This window comes from Phoca vitulina, unplaced genomic scaffold (assembly GCF_004348235.1).
Source record: "Phoca vitulina isolate PV1807 unplaced genomic scaffold, GSC_HSeal_1.0 scaffold1, whole genome shotgun sequence".
Classification (NCBI taxonomy): Eukaryota; Metazoa; Chordata; class Mammalia; order Carnivora; family Phocidae; genus Phoca; species Phoca vitulina.
In genome coordinates this window covers 70,610,157-70,632,439 of record NW_022589704.1, presented here as the reverse complement: position 1 = coordinate 70,632,439, position 22,283 = coordinate 70,610,157, and the positions used below count along the sequence as shown (strand labels likewise).

The 22,283-nt window shown below is 36.8% G+C and overlaps 1 protein-coding gene and 2 pseudogenes across 17 annotated transcripts in view; 1 reads left to right on the top strand and 2 right to left on the bottom strand.

The window, feature by feature from the left end:
* The window catches only part of BAZ2B (bromodomain adjacent to zinc finger domain 2B), a 381,204-nt gene that overhangs the window by 256,081 nt on the left and 102,840 nt on the right, over positions 1-22,283 (bottom strand). The window lies entirely within an intron of this gene.
* LOC116635645 lies at positions 1,626-5,205 on the top strand (annotated as a pseudogene).
* LOC116635652 lies at positions 19,184-21,841 on the bottom strand (annotated as a pseudogene).

Sequence of the window (22,283 nt, the reverse complement as noted above, 5' to 3'; positions counted from 1 at the left end):
GTTTTAATTTTTCAGTAGCCTTTTTGTTTTATATTTCATTTTTTTTTTTTTAAAGTAGGCTCCATACCCAGTACAGAGTCCAGTGAGGGGCTTGAACTCACAACCCTGAGATCAAGACCTGACCTGAGGTCAAGAGTTGGATGGTCAACTAACTGGGCCACCCAGGTACCCTTCATTATTTTTTAATCTTAATTTTCCTTTCAGCTGTAATTTTTATTGATTTATTAATTATTATTATTATTATTATTATATTAGTCTCACTTTATAATGATAAGGAAGTATGGTAATATGGTTAATACAAATTATGAACATATGGATTGGAATCCTTTTCTTCATCCATTTCTATATTAAGTCTGAACAAAATCTAAGCTTTAGTATATTAGAAGTTATACATTCAGACAAAAACCCATTCCCACAATATTAATGTACTTGTGCTAAATCATATTTAGACTGCTAAAATAGTGTTGCTTTCTCACATTATATACCATCCTTGGTTTTTGCTTTATATAATCATTATTAACTCTATAAACAATATAATATATATTACAAGAAGGTAAATTAGACTTTATATTAATGTAAGGTCTTAATGCAGGTAGGAAAAGAATCTTCTGATAGAACTCCAACACTGTCTCCTATAATTGCTTTATAGTATCCTAGCACAAATCTTATTTATCTGTATGAAATTTTACAATCGATAAAGATAATTTATATTTTTTCATATTACTTCTTAATATATCAATGAAGTACATAAAGCACGTATCATCACACAAAAGGAAATTGAAGCTTATAGACAGATTAGATTTACCAACATTATATAGACAGCAAAGTGGCAGACTACAAAGGACTTAAACGCCACCATGTCCCAAACCTAAACAATGGTAAGGATTTCTCTTGGTCATGTCACAGGAACAAGTGAAAAGAAATATGAAAAGTTGTTATACAGAACCCAAAGCAGCACTGCGTGACCATACTACTACATCTCAGTCATCATGATTATCTCTAATACCTGCTAGATACCTCATAGGACCATAGGTACCTTGGCACTTCATTTTGTCTGCTCTGCAATGAGCAAACATGTTCTACTTCCAAAATTTCTACTACACCAAAAACATTGAATCATACAATGATTTTAAAAGCTTTTTGTTTTGAACTGATGGTTACCAGAGGGGAGGTGGGTGGGGGGAATGGTGGGAAATAGGTGATGGGGATTAAGGAGTGCGCTTGCTGTGATGAGCACTGGGTGATATATGGAAGTGTTGAATCGCTGTATTGTACACCTGAAATTAATATAACACTATATGTTAACTATTCTGGAATTAAAATTTTAAAAAGATAAAAGACTTCAAAAAATAAAAGCTTTTTGTTTGGGGCAGATATAGAATAACCAACAGGAGAGCAAATAGTAAATAATGCTATAACACACATCAGTTCTGACTCTTTTTTTAATATTTTATTTATTTATTTATTTATTTATAAGAGACAAAGAGCATGAGCAGGGAGTGCGGCAGAGGGAGAGGGAGAAGCAGGCTCCCCACTGAGCAGGGAGACCAATGTGGGGCTTGATCCCAGATCCTGGGATCATGACCTGAGCTGAAGGCAGACGATTAACCGACTGAGCCACCCAGGTGCCCCTTGACTCTTTCAAGATAAGCTCTTCACTGAGAAGTTTTTTAGCCTGATTAATTGTAATTATCATCTAGAACCAGTAAAGGATCAAATGTGTTAGGAATAAGGAATGAAGACTAAAGAGAGCCATGGAAAATACTGGTCCACTACATGGGGATATTCTTACCCTTGCCACTGATCAAAAAACATTCACTGTTGCAGAAGCACAGCTAAAAGAGAATGAGTATAGCCACTACTCAGCATTCACCTCTGACCCAGATTCCAAAGAGTGGTCAGGGCTTGCTCTGATTCTGGGGTGTAGGTGGAGGAAGAATCTCTCAAATTGGCAATATATAAGGAGAAACATTATAGGAAAGGTAAACACCAATCTCCTTAGGGTTTTTTCACAGCTATAAAATAATAGCAATAGAGGCTGCAATTGTTTGCAGGGGTGGTAAGGGGTTAGGAGCATATATGGATACATAGTCTTATCAGATAAAATGCTCTTAGGCAGCGGGGCAAATTTTCAAAACTATCTTTCACCAAGTAGGCACTCTAAAGTGGAAGTAAAGGAGCACCTGGAGCACCTGGCTGGCTCGTGAAGCGTTCAACTCTTGAGCTTGGGGTTGTGAGTCCCACGTTGGGTGTAGAGATTACTTAAAAATAAAATAAAATAAAGTGGGAGTAAAAGCAGAATTGGGGTCTGGGCAGGCAGTTTTTCCAAAGGTATGAGTCTACATATGAATGCAATGGTCACAAAGAAAACAAAATAACAATCAACAAAAACAAAGATCAAGTTCCCTCCCTAACCTCTCAGGCTGTTGAATGAGGAACGAAGTGACTGAATAAACCTATATTATCAAAGCCTTCAAGATACAAAATAGTACCCAGATAAACAGGGAAAGAAGTCAAGAAGAATCTACCTGTATATTCTTAAGCAAATAGTAGGTCTTTATAAATCTGCCCTTATATGAAGATGACTTAACCAGAACAAAAAGCTGGATAAAAATTTTGCCATTAAAAGCCATGAAATAAACCCAGTATGTGAGAGATTAATGAAGAAAAGATACACCAGGAAACAAGAATGAATGACTACTTTCTAGTCCCAGGAAAATTTCACTCTGTAAGTTAAAAAATGAAATAAAAATAGAATGAATTAGAATTTGTGAATTTAGTCCAACCCCAGTCAAAACTCAAAGGATTAATTTCTAGGAATGACAAAAGTGGTCAAAATATATGTGAAAAAACAACTAACAGAATTATTCTGAAATAAGTAAGCAAAGATGAGAGGTCTGTCCTAAGAAATATCAAAACTTATACAGTTAACAATTAAAACTGAAGTACTGAGGAAGAAATAAGAATATGAAAGAAACCCTTTTGGCTCCCTGAGCAGTGCCATGACAGCAAGAACAAGAGGCTTACAAAAGGCAGCAGAAAGGGAGCCAAGAAGAAAGTGGTTGATTTATTTTCTAAGAAAGACTGGTATGATGTGAAAGCACCAGTTATGTTCAATATAAGAAATATTAGAAAAACACTAGTCACAAGAACTCAAGGCACCAAAATCACATCTGATGGCCTCAAGGGTTGTGTTTTTGAAGTGAGCCTTGCTGATCTGCAGAATGATGAAGTTGCATTTACAACTGAGGATGATCAGGGCAAAAACTGACTAATTTCCTTGGCATGGTTCTTACCTGTGACAAAATGTGCTCCATGGTCAAAAAATGGCAGACCATGATTGAAGCTCATGTTAACGTTAAGACTACTGATGGTTATTTTGTCTATTTTGTGTTGGTTTTACTAAAAAACACAATCAGATTCGGAAGACCTCTTATGCTCAGCACCAGCAGGTCTGCCAAATTTGGAAACAGGTGATGGAAATCATAACCCAAGAGGTGCAGACAAATGACTGAAAGAAGTGGTCAATAAATTGATTCCAGACACCATCAGAAAAGACACAGAAAAGGCTTGCTAGTCTATTTATCCACTCCATGATGTCTTTGTTAGAAAAGTAAAATTGCTGAAGAAGCCCAAATTTGAATTGGGAAAGCTCATGAAGCTTCATGGTGAAGGTAGTAGTCCTGGAAAAGGTACTGAGGATGAGACCAGTGCTAAAGTTGAACGAGCTGATGGATATGAGCCACCAATCCAAGAATTTGGCAGACCTGCTAGTGCTGAGCATTACAGGTCTTCCTTAACTGTAAAATGGAACAGATATAGAACCTATCTCAAAGGATTCTTGTGAGGATGAAATAAATATATGCCAAGTCCTAACAGCATAATACCAACATGAGCAAAAGATGTTAACAGAAAATTTACAGAAAAAAACCCGAAAGTAGCCATTAGATGGGTCACGTGGAGGGCTCAGTCAGTGGAGCAGGTGATGCTTGATCTCCGGGTTGTTAGTTTGAGCCCCATGTTGGGTGAACATATAAAAAAAGTGTATAAAAAAAGTGGCCATTACCTACAAATATATTAAATCTGACTAATAATCAAAGACATACAAATTTGAACAATCTTCAGTCATCATTATGCACCAGATTATCGAAGGTTTTAAAAAAAAAAAGTACCCAGAATTGAGTAAGATGTGGCAGCAAGTACACTCTCATATAATTTTAGAGAGAGTATAAATTGTTACCATTGTTTGGAAAGCCTTTTGGCAACAAGTACCAAAATTCTGATCCAGCAATTTCTCTTTTAGGAATTACACTACAAAAATAATCACAAGAGCGTAAAGCCAAATCTACAAAAATGTTCAAGTGGGAACTATTCATAATTTGGAAAACGTTGAGCCCATCCAAATGTCTATTAATGAGCATTAATTAAATTAGGGTATATCCATAAAATGACTTTGTAGTGACTGCGAAGTGATTTATATTCTCTATATTCATGAGAAGAAAAGTGCTCCACAACATACTTTCTTGAGTAAAATGGAAAATTACAAGTCAATAGAGTATGACTTTGTATTTATAAATGTATGTGTGTATACTTACAGAGAAGAAAGTTCAATATTAGTACAATGTTACAGTGCTGACCTCCAGATAGAAAGATTTTAAGTGACTTACCTTTCTTACATAAATTCTTTATGTATTACTTAAACTTTCTATAGGACTATGCATTACTTTAAAAAACAATTACAGAACTAAAAGAGGAATATCAATTCTTCCTCCAATGACTGTTTTCATTGCACAAAATAACTGATCCAAGCAAACATTACGTGAGCAAAAGAAAACATACTTTGAATTGTACCCTAAGATTAGAAGAACTTGACAACTCAGGAAAAGGCAAAAGTAAGACCAATTATGGCAAAAAGATTCAACAGTATCTCTATTATAAAACATATCTAAAATTATGACTAGAGTCCTCCTAAATACTGCAAAAAATAAAACTAGTAACCTGAATGAGGAAGAGAAAGGCAAAAGAAATAGCTAAGAAATTTACTAGGCACGATGAAACTTAATACTGCTTTTCAAGTGACTCTGAAAGTAATTGAAAGAATTATTCAAACATGAGAAAGGAACTAGTTCATTTATGTCAGAGGACTTTAAGTTATTTAAGAAAAGCTGTATCGAGAGGGGCCTCAATGACTCAGTTGGTTAAGTGTCCGACTCTTGATTCCAACTCAGGTCATGATGCTCAGGGTCTTGAGATCAAGCCCTGCTTTGGGAACCCCACTCAGTGCAGAGTCTGCTTGAGATTCTCTTTCTTCCTCTCCCTCTGTCCCTCCCCCAGCTCTCTCTCGCTCTACATAAATAAATAAATAAATAAATAAATAAATAAAATCTTTTTTACAAAAGAAAGAAAAGTTGTATCAAACTAGTTGAAACCTTACTTGTCTTCGCTTGTCACTAATTACCTACCAAGATATCCCATAATGATATAAAGAAAAACCTAAAAACATACAAGCGTTAACTTTTCCTAGTATCAACACATGAAAACTATTTTTCCCTTATGAAAAATCCTAGTGCATAACTTTCCTATTTGAATTCAGGAAAAAGTATTAAATGAAGATTAAATTCAAAGCATCAGGAGCAACATGGAAAAACAGTCAAGAAACTGAGAGTATGGTTCCAATTTTCCATTTAATTTAGTCTCAATTTCACTATAAGTAAAACAAGAAGACTGACTAGAGCTCCAAATATATCTAATGCAGCATCAGTGATATGTCTTTGGAAGAATTATATGCTCCATGAAAATAAAGGTTCTATTGGTAAAACAAGTTCAGGAAATTCTGCATACCAATTACCTTCTCTGAAGAATCCTAAGCACCGTACTGCAGAAAAGAAAATATTTAACTTTGTGTAACTCACCATTTCTCATAATTAGACAAACTAAATGTCTGTCAATAGAGGAATAATTAAAAGATTATACATCATAGCGTGATTTTTACAAAGAACACATTTTATATATTGACACAGTAGATTTCTGGGACCCAAGATAAAAAAGATAAACTACAGAATAATACATATATCAACTAGTTTTTGTTAATTTAGCTTTTGTATATATATGTAGTCATATGCATAAAAAAGGTCTAAAAGAATACACAGCAAACTTTTTGAGTGATTCTGGAAATGGCAATTGGCAGAGTCAAAGGGGAATACATTTAACTGATAGACTTAAGTGTATCTTTAAATGATCTTAAATGTATCTTTAAAAGGTCTTAAATATTTATCTTTCTGGGGGCACCTGGGTGGCTCAGCTCTTAAGCATCCGACTCTTGGTTTCAGCTCAGGTCACAGACTCAGGATCCTGGGATGGAGCCCCACACATCCAGCTCCGGGCTCAGCAGGAAGCCTACTTCTCTCTCTCCTTCTGACTCCCCCTGCTTGTGCTCTCTCTCTCTCTCTCTCTCATTCACTCTCAAATAAATAAATGAAATCTTTAAAAAAAAATACAAGTTAAAAAACTTAAATGCTCATAATAGTCAATAGTTAAATAAATGACTAAATAGCAACTCAAGAAAATGTTTCAATGTTATTTTATGACTTGCCTACTTTTCACAAGAATTTTGAAAGTTAACTTAACAAAGTAATGTGTATAATTATGTAGAATACATAGCAACCAAAAAAGTACCTATAAACATAAGGGAAAAAATTCCAATGTGTAATTTTGTTATGATCATACCTGTATAAAATGAGTATATTCTTTTATAAATTGAACAAATGTAATACAACCACGTGTGCTAAATACTGAAGAAACAGACACAGAAGTTGTAGCACTTGCCTCTCAGGAAGCATAGAGTCTAGTGGAATGAAGACAAGTAAATCAAGTGTAATAGTACAATGAGATTCATTTATTCCACCCACACAAAAAACATATTCAGGGTCTACTATGTGCCAAGTCCTGTCTAGATGTTATTCATTGGTAGAAAGAAAAACAAAAAATAATTCTTTCATTCTTTAGGAGAGAAAACTACAATAAAAATATTTGAAGGTCATAAGTGCCAAGGGAAAAAATACAACAAAAAAAGGGATAGGGAGTGCAGGGTGGAGGGTTTGCAATTTTGGTTAGGGTGCCGTACAAAAGAATACTTTGGAGCAATGGTTTGAAAGAGCTGAGAACAATCCATAAGGTTATTTGAAGGAAAAGCAAATGCAAATGTTTTAAGGCAAGAGTCTACTTGTTATGTATACAAGACACACCAAGAAGTCTAATGTAGCTGGCCCAGGGTAACTACAGGAAATGTAGTAAGAAGTGACATGAGACTGGTAAGGGGCTATAAGAAAGATCATGTGGGGTCTTTTAGGCTACTGCAAAGACTCTAAGTCATATGGGTTGGTTGGTTGCTTGCTTGCTTGCTTGCTTTTACAGATTTTATTTTTCAGAGTAGTTTTAAGTTCACAAAATTGATAGGATGATAGAGATTTCCCTGGCCCCACAAATGTATACCTGTTATCAACATGCTCCATCAAAGTGGCACATTTGTTAAAATTTATGAACCAACACTAACACATCACTATCATGCAAAGTCCATACTTTACATTAGGGTTCACTCTTGATATTATACATTCTATGGGTGTGGACAAATATATAATGACATGCATCTACCAATATAATATCATACAGATTAATTTTACTGCCCTAAAATCCTTTGTGCTGCACCTAATTCCTCCCTCCTACCCTTTGAACCTCTGACAAACACTGATCTTTTTACTATGCCCAGTTTTGCCTTTTCCAGAATGTCATATGTTTGGAATCATACAGTCTGCAGCCTTTTCAGATTATCTTCTTTCACTCAGTAATATGCATTTAAGGTTCCTCATATGTCTTTCCATAGCTTGATAACTCATTTCTTCATAATACTGAATAAGAGTCCCTTTCTGGATTATTTATCCATTCACCTACTAAACGAGATCTGGGTTGCTTCCAGGTTTTGGTAATCATGATTGAAACTTCAACCTTTTTTGTGGACATAAGTTTTCAAATAATTTGAGTAAATGCCAAGGAGCATGTTGGGTAAAATGTATGGTAAGAATATGGTTAATTTTGTAAGAAACTGCCAAACTGTATTCCAAAGTGGCTGTACCATTTTGCATTCCCACCAGCAATGAATGAGAGTTCCTGTTGCTCCACATCCTCTCCAGCATTTGATGTTGTCAGTGTTTCAGATTTTGGACAATCTAATAGGTGTGCAGTAGTATCTCACTGTTTTAGTTTTAACTTCCCTGATGATGTATGATGTAGAGCATTTTCATGTGTTTATTTGCCATAATGATTTCTTTGGTGAGCTGTCAAGATCTTTGGCCCCTTTTAAAATTAGTTTGTTTGTTTTCTTATTATTGAGTTTTAAGAGTTCTTTATACACTTTGGATAATGGTCCTTTAACAGGTGTGTCTTTTGCAAATATATTCTCTCATTCTGGGTCTTGTCTTCTCATTCTCTTGTAATTGTCTTTCATAGACAGAGTTTTGAATTTTAATGAAGTTAACAATTACTTCTTTCATAAATCATGGCTTTAGTGTTATATCTAAAAAGGCATGACCATGCCCAAAGTCATCTAGGTTTTACCCTATGTTATCTTCTGGAAGTTTTATAGTTTTGCTTTTTCATTTTAGGTCTGTGATTCATTTTAGATTAATTTTTATAAAGGATGTAAAGTCTGTGTCTAGATTCATTTTTGCATGTGAATGCCCAGTTATTACAGCTCCATTTTCTGAAAAGACTATCTTTGCTTCATTTTATTATTGCTTTGCTTTGTCAAAGATCAACTGATTATATTGATATAGATCTATTTCTGGCTTTTCCAATCTGTTCCATTGATCTATTTGTCTATTCTTGTGCCAATACCACCCTGTCTTGATTACTGTAGGTTTATTGTATATCTTAAAGTTGGGTAATGTTGGTCCTTCAAGTTTAACATTGAGAATATTAAATTTGAGATGTCTAATAAACTGTAGGTATAGGTGCCAAAAAAAGCAGTTGGTATGAGAGCTTGAGTTCAGGGGGGAAAACTCCAGGCTTATAAATTTATTACATTAAAAAAAAAGAAAAGGTCCTTCTCAAACTCTTTCAAAAAAATAGAAGAGGAGGAGGGAACATTCCCAAATTCATTTTATGAGACCAGCACTACCCTGATAACAAAATCACACAAGGACACTTCAACAAAATTACAGTCCAATGAATCTGATGAACAGAAATGCAAAAGTCCTCAACAAAATATTAACAAACCAAAATCAATAATATATTAAGATGATCATACATCATGATCAAGTGGGATTTATACCTGGGATACATGGATGCTTCAACATCCATGTATCAGTCATGTAATACACCACATTAATAGAATAAAGGATAGAAATCATATGATTTTCTCAATAGATGTAGAAAAAGCATTTGACAAAATTCAACAACCATTTATGATTAAGAACTCTCAACAAAATGGGTATAAAACGAATGTACCTCAACATAATAAAGGTCATATATGACAATCCCACAACAAACATCATTCTCAATTGTGAAAAACTAAAAGTTTTTCCTCTAAGATCAGGAACAAGATGAAAGAGATAAGTATGACAATTCTCCCCATTTTTATTCAACATAGTACCGGAAGCTCTAGCCAGACCAGTTAGTCAACAAAGAAAAATAAAAGGCATCCAAATCAGAAATGGAAAAGTAAAACTGTCTCTGCTTGCAGATGACAAGATACTAAAAATAGAAAATCCTAGGGGCGCTTGGGTGGCTCAGTCCTAAGCGTCCGCCTTCAGCTCAGGTCATGATCCTGGGGTCCTGGGATCGAGCCCCGCATTGGGCTCCCTGCTCAGCAGGAAGCCTGCTTCTCCCTCTCCCACTCCCCCTGCTTGTGTTCCTGCTCTCACTATCTCTCTGTCTAAATAAATAAATAAAATGTTTAAAAAAAAAAAGAAAGAAAATCCTAAAGACTCCACCAAAAAAAACTACTAGAAGTAATAAATAATAAATTCAGTAAAGTTGTAGAATACAAAATCAATACACAAAAAGCTGTTTAATTTTTATACACAAATAACAAACTATCACAAAGAGAAATTAAGAAAACAACCCCATTTATAACTACAACTACATCAAAAAGGAAACAAAGAAACCTAGGAATTAATTTAATCAAGGAGGTGAAAGACCTGTACACTGAAAACTATAAGACACTGAAGAAGACACAAATAAATGGAAAAAATATTCCATGCCATTCTTACAGATTGGAGGAATTAATATTGTTAAAATGTCCATACTACTTAAAGCAACTTACACATTCAGTGCAATCCCTATTGAAATTCTAATAGCATTTTTCACAGAAATAGAACAAACAAATCCTAAAATTTGTATGTACCTACAAAAGACTCCAAATAGCCAAACAATCTTGAAAAAGAGGAACAAAGCTGGAGGCATCACACTGCCTGATTTCAAACTATATTACAAAACGACAGTAATCGAAACAGTATGGTATTGGCATAAAAACAAACCAAGACACAAAGATCGATGGAACAAAATAGAAAGCCCAGATATAAACCCATGCATATACAATCAACTAATTTGTGACAATGGAGGCAAGAATAAACAATGGGGAAAGGACAACCTCTTTAATAAGTGGTATTGGGAAAACTTGATGGCTACATGCAAAAGAAAGAAACTGGATCACTATCTTACATCATATACAAAAATCAACTCAAAATGGATTAAAGACTTGAACATAAAACCTGAAACTCCTAGAAGAAAACATAGGTCATAAGCTCCTTGCAATTGGTCTTAGCAATCATTTTTTTAGATTTGACACCAAAATCAAAGGCAACAAATGTAAAAGTAAGCAAGTGGGACTAAATCAAACTAAAAAGCTTCCATACAGCAAAGGAAACCATCATAAAAAAAAAATGAAAAGGCAACCTGAGTGGGAGAAAATATTTGCAAATCATATATCTGATAAGAAGTTAACATCCAAAATATAGAAAGAACTCCTACAACTCAGTAGCAAAAAAAGAAACAATCTGATTTAAAAATGGGCAGAGGATCTGAATAGACATTTTTTCAAGAAGATATGCAGATGGTCCACAGGTGCTCAACATCAATGATCATCAAGATGATGCAAATCAAAACCACAATGAGGTAGCACCTCACACCTGTTAGAATGGCTGTTATCAAAAAACAAGAAATAACAAGTACTGGCAAAGATGTACAGAAAAGGGAACCCTCATGCACTGTTGGTTAAGAATGTAAACTGGTGCAGCCACTACTGAAAACAATATGGAGGTTCCTCAAAAAATGAAAAATAGAACTACCCTTTGATCTAGCAATTCCGATTCCGGGTATTAGAAGAAAATAAAAAATACTAACTCTCACCCCCAGATATATATGTTTATTGCAGCATTATTTACAATAGTCAAGAAGCAACCAAAGTATGCATTGATGCATGAATGGATAAGGAAAATGTACGTGTGTACAATGAAGTATTACTCAGCCATAAAATAGAAATATTGCCATTTGTGACAAAATGGATGGACCTTAAGGGCATTATGCTAACTGAACTAAGTCAGAGAAAGAAAAATACCATATGATCTCACTTATATGTAGAAAATCTAAAAAAAAGAAAGAAAGAAAAAGAAATGCAGCTCATACATACATACATACTGAGAATAGATTGACGGTTACCAGACCCAGGAGTGGGAGAACAGGTGAAATGGGTGAAGAGGTCAAAAGTTACAAACTTCCGGGGCGCCTGGGTGGCTCAGTCATTAAGCGTCTGCCTTTGGCTCAGGTTGTGATCCCAGGGTCCTGGGATCGAGCCCCGCATTGGTCTCCCTGCTCCGCGGTAAGCCTACTTCTCCCTCTCTCACTCCCCCTGCTTGTGTTCCCTCTCTCACTGTGTCTGTCAAATAAATAAAAATCTCAAAAAAAAAAAAAGTTACAAATTTCCAGTTATGAAAGAAATAAGTCATGAGATGTAATGTAGAGCATGGTAACATGGATAGTAAATTATATTGCATATTTTAAAGTTGCTAAGGGAATATATCTTAAAAGTTCTCACCACAAGAAAAAAAATTTGTAACTGTGTGGTGATAGATGTTAACCAGACTTAATGGGATGATTATTTCACATCATATATAAATACTATTAAATATGTTAGTCATCAATTATACCTCAATAGAAAAAAAATCTGCTTAAAAAATGGAATAAGCAACTTTGGGAGTCATTAGCATCTCAATGCTATCTAAATCCAGGGTGTTGAATTATTTCACCAAGACAGTTATAGTGAAAGAACAGAAGTTGTGCAAGGAGTGAGGCCTGGGGTATGGGTGGAAACTTGAAGAGAAACCAGCAAAGAAAGGGAAAACAGAAAACTAGGAGGAAAAACAAAATATGAAATTGTGGAGGGGAAAGGAAAAGAAAGTTTAAAGGAGGACAGAGTGATAAACTTAGTTAAATGCAACAGGTTTAGTCAAGAAAGTGAGAATTGAGAACTGACTGAAGTCACAGAGGTCATCAGGGACACTGACAAGAACAGTTTTGTGGAGTTGTTCTGAAGCAAAAGCATGACTAAAGCCAGATCAAGAAAGAATGGCAGGAGAGGGGCGCCTGGGTGGCTCAGTCGCTTAAATGTCCAACTCTTGGTTTTAGCTCTGGTTGTGATCTCAAGGTCTGGAGATTGAGCCTCACAGCAGGCTTGAGCCCCACCGCAGGTGCTCTGCTCAGCGGGGAGTCTGCTTGGATTCTCTTTGCCCCTCCTGACCTCGTGCTCTCTCTCAAATATTTTTTAAAAAATGGTAGCAGAATATTATAGGTAGCAAATAAAATTCCACTGAGTGAAAAGCAGAGAATTTATGGCAGTAATGAAGAAAATGAAAAGAAGGATCTTATTTACCGAGTATGTTGTGGTAATAATCCAAGAAAGGGAAACATGATGATGCAAAAGGGAGACGTGGGTAATATGAAGCAACTATAGGAAAACAAAAGGAATTACATCCATCTAATAAAACCGCAGGCTAGAGTATGAGAGCGCAGAAAGGTTAGTGTACTGGGATTGACCTCCAGAACTACCTCTGGGCAGATCTCTTTGAGATGTCTCTCAAATATGATTTGATTTGATGATGGGTTGGGTAATAAATACTAGGCACGTGGAATGAAGAAGTTTTGCAAAGGCAAAAATCTTATTGGCAATTATTTCTTTCTTTTTCCAGTCGGCCATCATATTTTCACTCCCACTATTTCATTTGCATGCCTAGGAAATCTTGTTTGTTCTGAAACGTATTAAGGCTAGTAATATTTGGGGGCGTCTGGGTGGCTCAGTTGGTTAAGCGGCTGCCTTCAGCTCAGGTCATGATCCCAGAGTTCTGGGATCGAGCCCCACGTCGGGTTCCCTGCTCAGTGGAGAGCCTGCTTCTTCCTCTCCCTCTGCCTGCCTCTCTGCATACTTGTGCTCTCTCTCTCTGTCAAATAAATAAATAAAATCTTTAAAAAAAAAAAAAGGCTAGTAATATTTGGGGCGCCTGGGTGGTTCAGCCGGTTAAGCGTCTGCCTTTGGCTCAGGTCATGATCCCAGGGTCCCGAGATCAAGCCCTGCATCAGGCTCCCTGCTCAGCGGGGAGCCTGCTTCTCCTTCTCCCTCTGCACCCCCCCTCATGCTTTCGCTCTCTCTCAAAAATAAATAAAAATAAAATCTTTTGTGGGGGGTGCCTGGGTGGCTCAGCCAGTTAAGCCTCTGCCTTCGGCTCAGGTTGTGATCCCAGAGTCCTGGAATGGAGCCCCAGGTCAGGCTCCCTACTCAGCCGGGAGCCTGATTCTCCCTCTCCCCCTGCTTGAGGTCTCTCACTCTCTCTCTGTCAAATAAATAAATAAAATCTTTAAAAAAATCTTTTTTTAAAAAGGCTAGTAATATTTGATACTATTTTCATGTAATTTCATTAATTATAACATAATGAAATTAGTGCAAAAAGAAAGGTTATTTCCCTGAAAATCGAATGTTTCTGAAAAACTTGATAAAAATGTTTTCTTAAAGTTACTGTTAATTAGACTAGGTAAGACAAGCAGACAAGCATACATATTGACAGAAGATATCATAAAAATATACAGGGACTCTGCACCCAGAAAGCTTTGTAAGAATCTAGGTTATTTCACTTTAAAGAATTTGGAGGTGTGGGTGCAGTAAAGACACAATGATTTCCACTTAAAGAATCCATCCTCAAATAAAAAAGTATAAATTCACCCCCCCAAACAGATTTTTTTAAAAAATCACAAATGAATGTGAAAGTTTTGGGTTATTAAATGTTTACATTTATATGTATATATGTGTGTATATATATATATCTTTGTAATGATTTCCCATTTTAACTGTTTTGATTAAATGAACAGCTATCACCTCCAACTGCATTGGATAAGAAGTTTCTGTTACTGTAAATTTGGCAAACAATGGTTAGAAGTCATTTTTAAAAATTTAAGTATCCATACTAGAAATATGCTAGTTAAGATGGTTAACATACTTTCCCTTCCTCCTTAAATAAGAGTATTTTTCCTGATACTCAGAATCATCTAACAAAATCAATTAGATATTTCCTACATATTAATTTTATAACTGTAATACAGTGATGCCCTCATTAAATGATGAAGACTAGGGTGCCTGGGTGGCTCAGTCAATTAAGCATCCAACTCTTGATTTCAGCTCAGTTCACGAACTAAGGTCATGAGAGGGAGCCCCAGGTTGGACACTGCGCTCAGCGGGGAGTCTGCTAGAGATTCTCTCTCCCTCTGCCCCTCTCCCAACTCTTGCTCTCTCTCCTCTCTCTCTAAAATGAATAAATAAATCTTTAAAAATATAAATAATAAATAAATGACTAGGACTTTGTCCCTGTGCTTAATGGCAGCAATCAAACTTCTTTCAAGTTTTCCATATCTCTCTCAGAAGTTTTGTCAGCTGTGACTTGCTTGCTGCCTGAATGCTTACTTAAAAATAATCTTTTTGGGGTGCCTGGGTGGCTCAGTTGGTTAAGCATCTGCCTTCGGCTCAGGTCATGATCTCAGGTTCATGAGATTGAGCCCCACGTTGGGCTCTGCGCTGGGTGTGTAGCCTGCTTAAGATCCACTCTGCCCCTCCCTGCTCACGCACTCTCTCTCAAAAAAAAAAAAGCGTTAACTAATCTTCAGTTGAACCAATTAATCAACTTCAAGCTTATAAATTTCTAACTTAAAAAAAAAGAAATTTAAGCGGCGCCTCAGTGGCTCAGTTGGTTAAGCGACTGCCTTTGGCTCAGGTCATGATCCTGGAGTCCCAGGATCTAGTCCACATCGGGCTCCCTGCTCAGTAGGGAGTCTGCTTCTTCCTCTGACCCTCACCCCTCTCATGTGCCCTCTCTCTCTCAAATAAATAAAATCTTTAAAAAAAAAATTAAGCGAGATCACTAATTATTCTCCCTGTTATATATCCAAATATTACTGGTATATATGAATTGGTCATTTGGGGTTTTTTTGTTTTGTTTTATTTATTTATTTGAGAGAGAAAGAGAGAGAGCATGAGCAGGGGGAGACACAGAGGGAGAAGCAGGCTCCCAGCTGAGCAGGGAGCCCAGTGCTGGGTTTGACCCTAGGACCCTGGGATCATGACCTGAGCCGAAGGCAGACACTTAACAGACTGACCCACCCAGGCGCCCCTAAATTGGTCATTTTGAACATTAAAAAACTTAATAACATATCATAAGAATAACTAAAAATATAGTGAAAAATTAAAATTATTCTACATAAAATAGACTGGCATAATATAAACTCTAAAACTAAATAATATAAATTAATGTATAAAAGCTTGAATTTAGAGGGGATGCACTAAATGGGTGATGGATATTAAGGAGGCACTTGTGATGAGCACTGGGTGTTATATATATGTGACGAACTACTAAATTCCACTCTCGAAACTAATATTACACTATATGTTAACTAAAATTTAAATAAAACTTGAAATACTAGGGGAAAAAAGCTTGAATTTAGATGTTCAGTTAAAATTTTGATCCTATAAGATTTTATACGTTGAAGTTCATTACTAAGAAAAGATAGCATCCCTCTCCTCCTTCCACAATGCCAGTACAGATACTTTTCTAAAACTGAAATCTGACTAAATCTTATCATGTCTCTCTCCTCCTAAAAACTTAACTTAAAAAAAGCCCACATTAATGATGTCGCATCACCTGCAGGTTTCTTCATCACTTGTCAGCCTGATCTTCCAACATTATTTGCTAGCAGTGTACTTTACCACTTTGCCCACGTGAACATACTTCAATTAATTCTTCAAAAATGTGTTAAGATTTCAACTTGTTTAATCACTATAATCTATGATGATATTACCAATTTTAAGGTCCAGTGCTTGTTGTAAACGTGTAACTTTTAGATGATAAAATGTGGTCCTTGCCCTCAGGGTATAACAATATGCTGACTTTCTCCCTAAAATAGTACCCAATTTCTCAGAGCTACCTCTTTACATTAAATCTAATTCTTCTGATGTACTTATCACTCTTTATTGTAATTTACATGACTGTTTCCCCCTGCTAGCCTGTGAACAGAGAGAAAAGTAACAGTGTTATGCATGTCTACACTCTCAGCACTCAGCCAAATGAATTACCAACAGTAGTTGTTCAATGCTGCAGGGAATGGTATGCAGTATAGCATGATCGAAAAAAAAAATGCCAGTAAAAGGAAAATATCTTTGATAGCTACACCTTGTCATTATATAAACATATTTAAATAAGCTTTAATTTTAATCCACAGCATAAAAAATATTAGATATATCTATGAATTAATTATGAGTCATCTTAAGAAATAACAACTCCAAAATAGGATTTTCGCTGTTTTAGAGACGCTACTCATATCTTGGACGGGACAATTCTTAATCGGGGTGAGGCTTCTTCAAACCTTGCTGATGGCTAGCATTGCTGGCCCTGCCCTCTCTGTCAGTGCCTCCCTTCAATCATTGTGAAAAATCAAAACATCCTACATATTTGAAAATGTCCCCTTGGTGAATAATTCTCCTCTGGAACCCCTGCTTAATTTTGTGTTCAACTTTATTTGCAAGTAAATCAACTACTTTAAATAGTTGCTGCACATCTCTAAAACTAAAAATTAAAATATATGTAAAATTTAAAATTTAATATGAAATCAGTTCTTCAAATATAAGTAAAGATTTAATACATTTAGCCACTCTATCTTAGGGAGATATACATAAACACAAAAGACTAAACAATCTATTTAAGTGTAGGAAAAAACCAGAAAGTGTCCAATTTTTATTGGGAAAAAATAAGAAAACTTTTCCAACTACTAACACCAAAATTTTATGTGTGGATTGAGACTGGCACCACCCACAGGGTTGAATATTAGACAATTGTGCATCCCATATGGTACCCAAGCTATCCTGTAGGAAGTGAATTCCACATTGTAGAAGAACTCATAGTGGTATCCGTATTCATTTGGCCAGCATATTGTCCAGAATCACAATATATACGTCAATGGTAAAGTGGGTATTATTGACTATTTTAAACTAAATTTCACAAGAGGGGCTTAAAAACATTTCTACCAAAACAAAACAAAACAAAACATGAATATGCTATGGTGTGAATGTGTGTGTACCCCCCAAATTTTATGTTGAAATTCTAAACTCCCAGTGTGTTAAGATTAGAAGAGGAGGTGATTAGGTCATGGGTAGGGCTCCTTTGGGAGGTGATTAGGTCATGGGTAGAGCTCTCATGAATGGGATTGGGGCCTCTTAGCTTCCCGCTCCCTCCAACATGTGACGGCATGGTAAGATGGCTACGGTCTATGAACCACAAAGCAGGCTCTCACCAGACTTGGATTCTGCCAGCATCTTATCTTAGACTTCCCAGCCTCCAAAACTGTGAGACATAAATTTCTATTGTCTATAAGCCACCCAGTCTATGGTATTCTGTTAGCCAAAACAGACCAAGATAGAGTATAATACAAGTAACAGAATCACAAGAAATGACAGAAAAATGCCAAAGCTGATGCTTTTGCTCCTAGTTATCAGCCACATTATGGTGGGGTGGGGGGGAGGATGATCTCTGCCAAAAATAATAAAGAATTTAACAATAAATTACTTGTAATGTGGATATCTTATTATTGTTAACAACTATCATCCTAAGTGTCCAGTACACTTTGAGAAACTGGCTCATAACTTAAAGCCTTAATTTTTAGCAAAATATTTTAAGATATCATTTATATCATCTTTACCTCATCTTATTTTCATTTTACTTATTAGTATATCATATATCCTACATAATATATTAGAATATTAGTAAACTTATATAATTCATAAACAAATATATATATTTTATATAATTCATAAATACACACACACACATACACATATATAGGTGATCTATGCTCCAAAACATTTTTACTGTTAGGGAAGCATAATCAAAACAGCTAAAACAAAACAAAACAAAAACAAATAAAACCCAGAAAAACAGTTCAAAGACCATTATTATATAAGATTGGAGCCTAAAAAGCATGTAATCTAAGAAACATTTCTCAAACCTTAGAGTGAACTTGATTTAAAGACAACACTAAGGGGCACCTGGCTAGCTCAGTTGGTAGAGCATTCAACTCTTGATCTCGGGGTTGTTAAGTTTGAGCCCCACATTGGGTGCAGAGAAAATAAAATCTTAAAAAAAGAGTGAAAGAGACAATACTATAAGAAAAGACACCTGGCAAAAAGCAGCTACTGCTAATCACCCACTCAATAGAACACAGGTAAAAGTTCCTTGAAAACAAGGGCACCTGGGTGGCTCAGGAGGTTGAGCTTCCGACTCTTGATTTTTGGCTCAGGTCGTGAGATCAAGCCCTAAGTCGGGCTCTGTGCTCAGTGTGGAGTCTGCTTGAGGATTCCCTCTCTGCCCCTCCCTCTGCCCCACTCTCTCTCACTCTCTCTCTCTCTCTCTCTCTCAAATAAATAAATAAATAAAATCTAAAAAAAAAAAAAGTTCTTCAAAAACAAAAACACTGCCTTTTCGGGAATACAGTTGTTTGGTGCTCCATTGCACTTCACAGAGAGTGCTTTTACAGATTGAAGGTTTGTGGCAACCTTGCCTTGAGCAAGCTATTGGCACCATTTTCCCAACAACATTTGCTCACTTTGTGTCTCTGTGTCACATTTTGGTAATTCTTGGAATATTTCGATTTTTCTTTCTTTCTTTTTTTTTTGAGGAAGGAGATAAACCAATTTTATTGTCCAGCATTATGTTATACAAAAATCTAGGAACAACAGATTTGTAGAGAATAAATGAATAGTAAATAAGAGAGCAATGGAAGTAATTTAAATTTGAATTATTTTCCATGATATTACAATGAAAACCATCCCAAAGTATGTGCGTGTCTGGCTTCAGAATAGGTGTGCTCCCTGGCCAAAGCAAAACCTGCCATAAATTTAAGATGTTCAATGTCTTGTATGCTCTACTGACTCTTGACAAAAACTTTTGAGATCTTCAAGAAAAGTAATGTATTCCTGATGCTCCAGGGCTGTGCTGAGCTCCACCAACTTAACTGCAAAAGTGTTGTCCACCCCTCAGCCTGCCAGGAAATCCATGCAGGGGGTCATATAAAGTCTAAGCCAAGTGATCGGTGTTGAGCGTACTTCCCCTCAGGCTCGCCAATGGACTGAACGCTCATTTCCCTGGAGAAAATATCACTCTTGTCCTCCTCTCCTTGCCCAACTTCATCTTCTGGATAGTGACAGTCCAGCAGCAGGGCCTTCTTGCTACCATTCTTTATAACTTCAACCATGAAATTGGGAGTGGACGTCAATTCAGGCTCCTGTTCTTCAACCCTCTGCCCTTAGGAAGGCTCCTCCTCTCCTTCAAATGTTGGCAGGATGCTATTGTTAATGTTGAAAGTGACAATGAATGATCTTTTCTCTAGCAACTTTCCCCACTACTTTGGCTTCTGTCCCATTCACTTCCAGCTCCCAACTTCCAGCCACCTTGGGAAGGGACTTATGCTTCTGCCTCTTCCCTTCCTCCTTAATTTCATCACTCAGTAATTCAACAAAAGCTCTGTCCCCCTGAGTGGGCTGCATGCTGCAGCTGCATCCCCAGGGTGCTCAAGAGCACAGAAGACTCAGCTGATCCATCCCATTGCAGGCAGAGCAGCCCCAAGTGCCCCACAAAAGGCCCACTCAGGCTGCAGCAGAGGTTGAGGCAGCAGAGTTGGGACTGGTTGCAGAGCCCCTCCAACAGGGAAGCCCAGGGCATGGGGTGCTGGGCACAGCAGAGACAGCATTAGGGCTGCAGGCATGTGTGGGCATGAAGGTTGACCCAGGCAGAAGACCCCAGCCGGTGCCCCACTGGAAGGCGTCTATTTCAAATTTTTTCATCATTATTATATTTGTTATGGTGATCTATGATCAGTGATCTTTGATGTTACTATTGTAATTGTTTTGGGTGCCATGAACCATGCCTATATAAGATGATGAGCTTAATAAATGTTGGGTGTGTCCTGATTGCTCCACTGATGGATCTCTCTCCCTCAATTTGGGCCTCCCTATTCCCCAAGACAACTATATAGAAATTAAGTCAATTAACAACCCTACAATCGCCTCTAAGTGTTCAAGGGAAAGGAAGAGTCACACTCTCTTTAAGTCAAAAGCTAGAAATGATTAAGCTTAGTGAGGAAGGCATGTTGAAAGCTGAAACAGGCCAAAAGTTAGGGCTCTTGTGCCCAACAGCCAAGCTGTGAATGCAAATAAAGAGTTCTTGAAGGAAATTAAAAATGCTACTCCAATGAACACATGAATGATAATTAAGTGAAACAGCTTTATTGTTGATATGGAGAACGTTTTAGTGGTCTGGACAGACGATCGCACCAGTCATAAAATTCCTTTAAGCCAAAGCCTAACCCAGAGCAAGGCACTAACTCTCTTCAATTCTATGAAGGCTGAGAGAGGAGAGGAAGCTGCCAAAGAAAAGTCTGATGCTAGCAAAGATTGTTTTATGAGGTTTAAGGAAAGAAGCCATCTCCATAACATAAAAGTGCAAGGTGAAGCATCAAGTGCTGATATCAAAACTTCAGCAAGTTATCCAGAAGATCTAGCTAGGATAATTAAAGAAGGTGGCTACACTAAACAATAGATTTTCAATGTAGACAAAACAGCCTTCTATTGGAAGATGTCATCTAGGACTTTCATAGCTAGAGAAAAGAAGTCAGTATCTGGTTTCAAAACTTCCAAAGAAAGGCTGACTCTTGTTAGGGATAAATGCAGCTGGTGACTTGGAGTTGAAGCCAATGCTTATTTGTCATTCCCAAAATCCTAGGTCCTTAAGAATTATGCTAAATCTATTCTAACTGTGCCCTATAAATGGAACAACAAAACCTGGATGATAGCCACATCTATTTACAACATGGTTTACTGAATATTTTAAGCCCACTATTGAGATCTATGGCTCAGAAAAAAAAGATTCCTTTCAAAATATTACTACTCATTGACAATGCACCTGGTCACTCAAGAGCTCTGATGGAGATGTCCAATGAGATAAATGTTGTTTTCATCTCTGGTACTACAACATCATTCTGTAGCCCATGGATCGAGGAGTAATTTTGATTTTCCCATCTTGTTATATAAGAAACACATTTTGTAAGGTTATCACTGCCAGATAGTGATTCTTCTGATGGATATGGGCAAAGTAAATAGAAAACCTCTGGACATGATTCACCATTCTAGATCCCATTAAGAACATTCGTGATTCGGGTGCCTGGGTAGCTCAGTTGGTTAGGCGACTGCCTTTGGCTCAGGTCATGATCCTGGAGTCCCAGGATCGAGTCCCACATCGGGCTCCTTGCTCAGCAGGGAGTCTGCTTCTCCCTCTGACCCTCCCCCCTCTCATGTGCTCGCTCTCTCTCATTCTCTCTCTCTCAAATAAATAAAATCTTTGAAAAAAAAGAAAAGAACATTCGTGATTCATGGAAAGAAGTCAAAATATCAACACTAACAGGAGTTTGGAAGAAGCTGATTCCAACTCTCATGAATGAACTTTGAAGGGTTAAAGACTTCAGTGGAGGAAGTAACCGCAGATGTGGTGGAAATAGCAAGAGAACTACAATTAGAAGTGGAGTCTTGAATATGTTACCAAATTGCTGCAATTTCATGATAAAACTTTAATGGATGAGGAGTTAATTCTTACGGCTGTGCAAAGAAAATGGTTTCTTGAGATGGAATGTATTTCTGGTGAAGATGCTGTGAA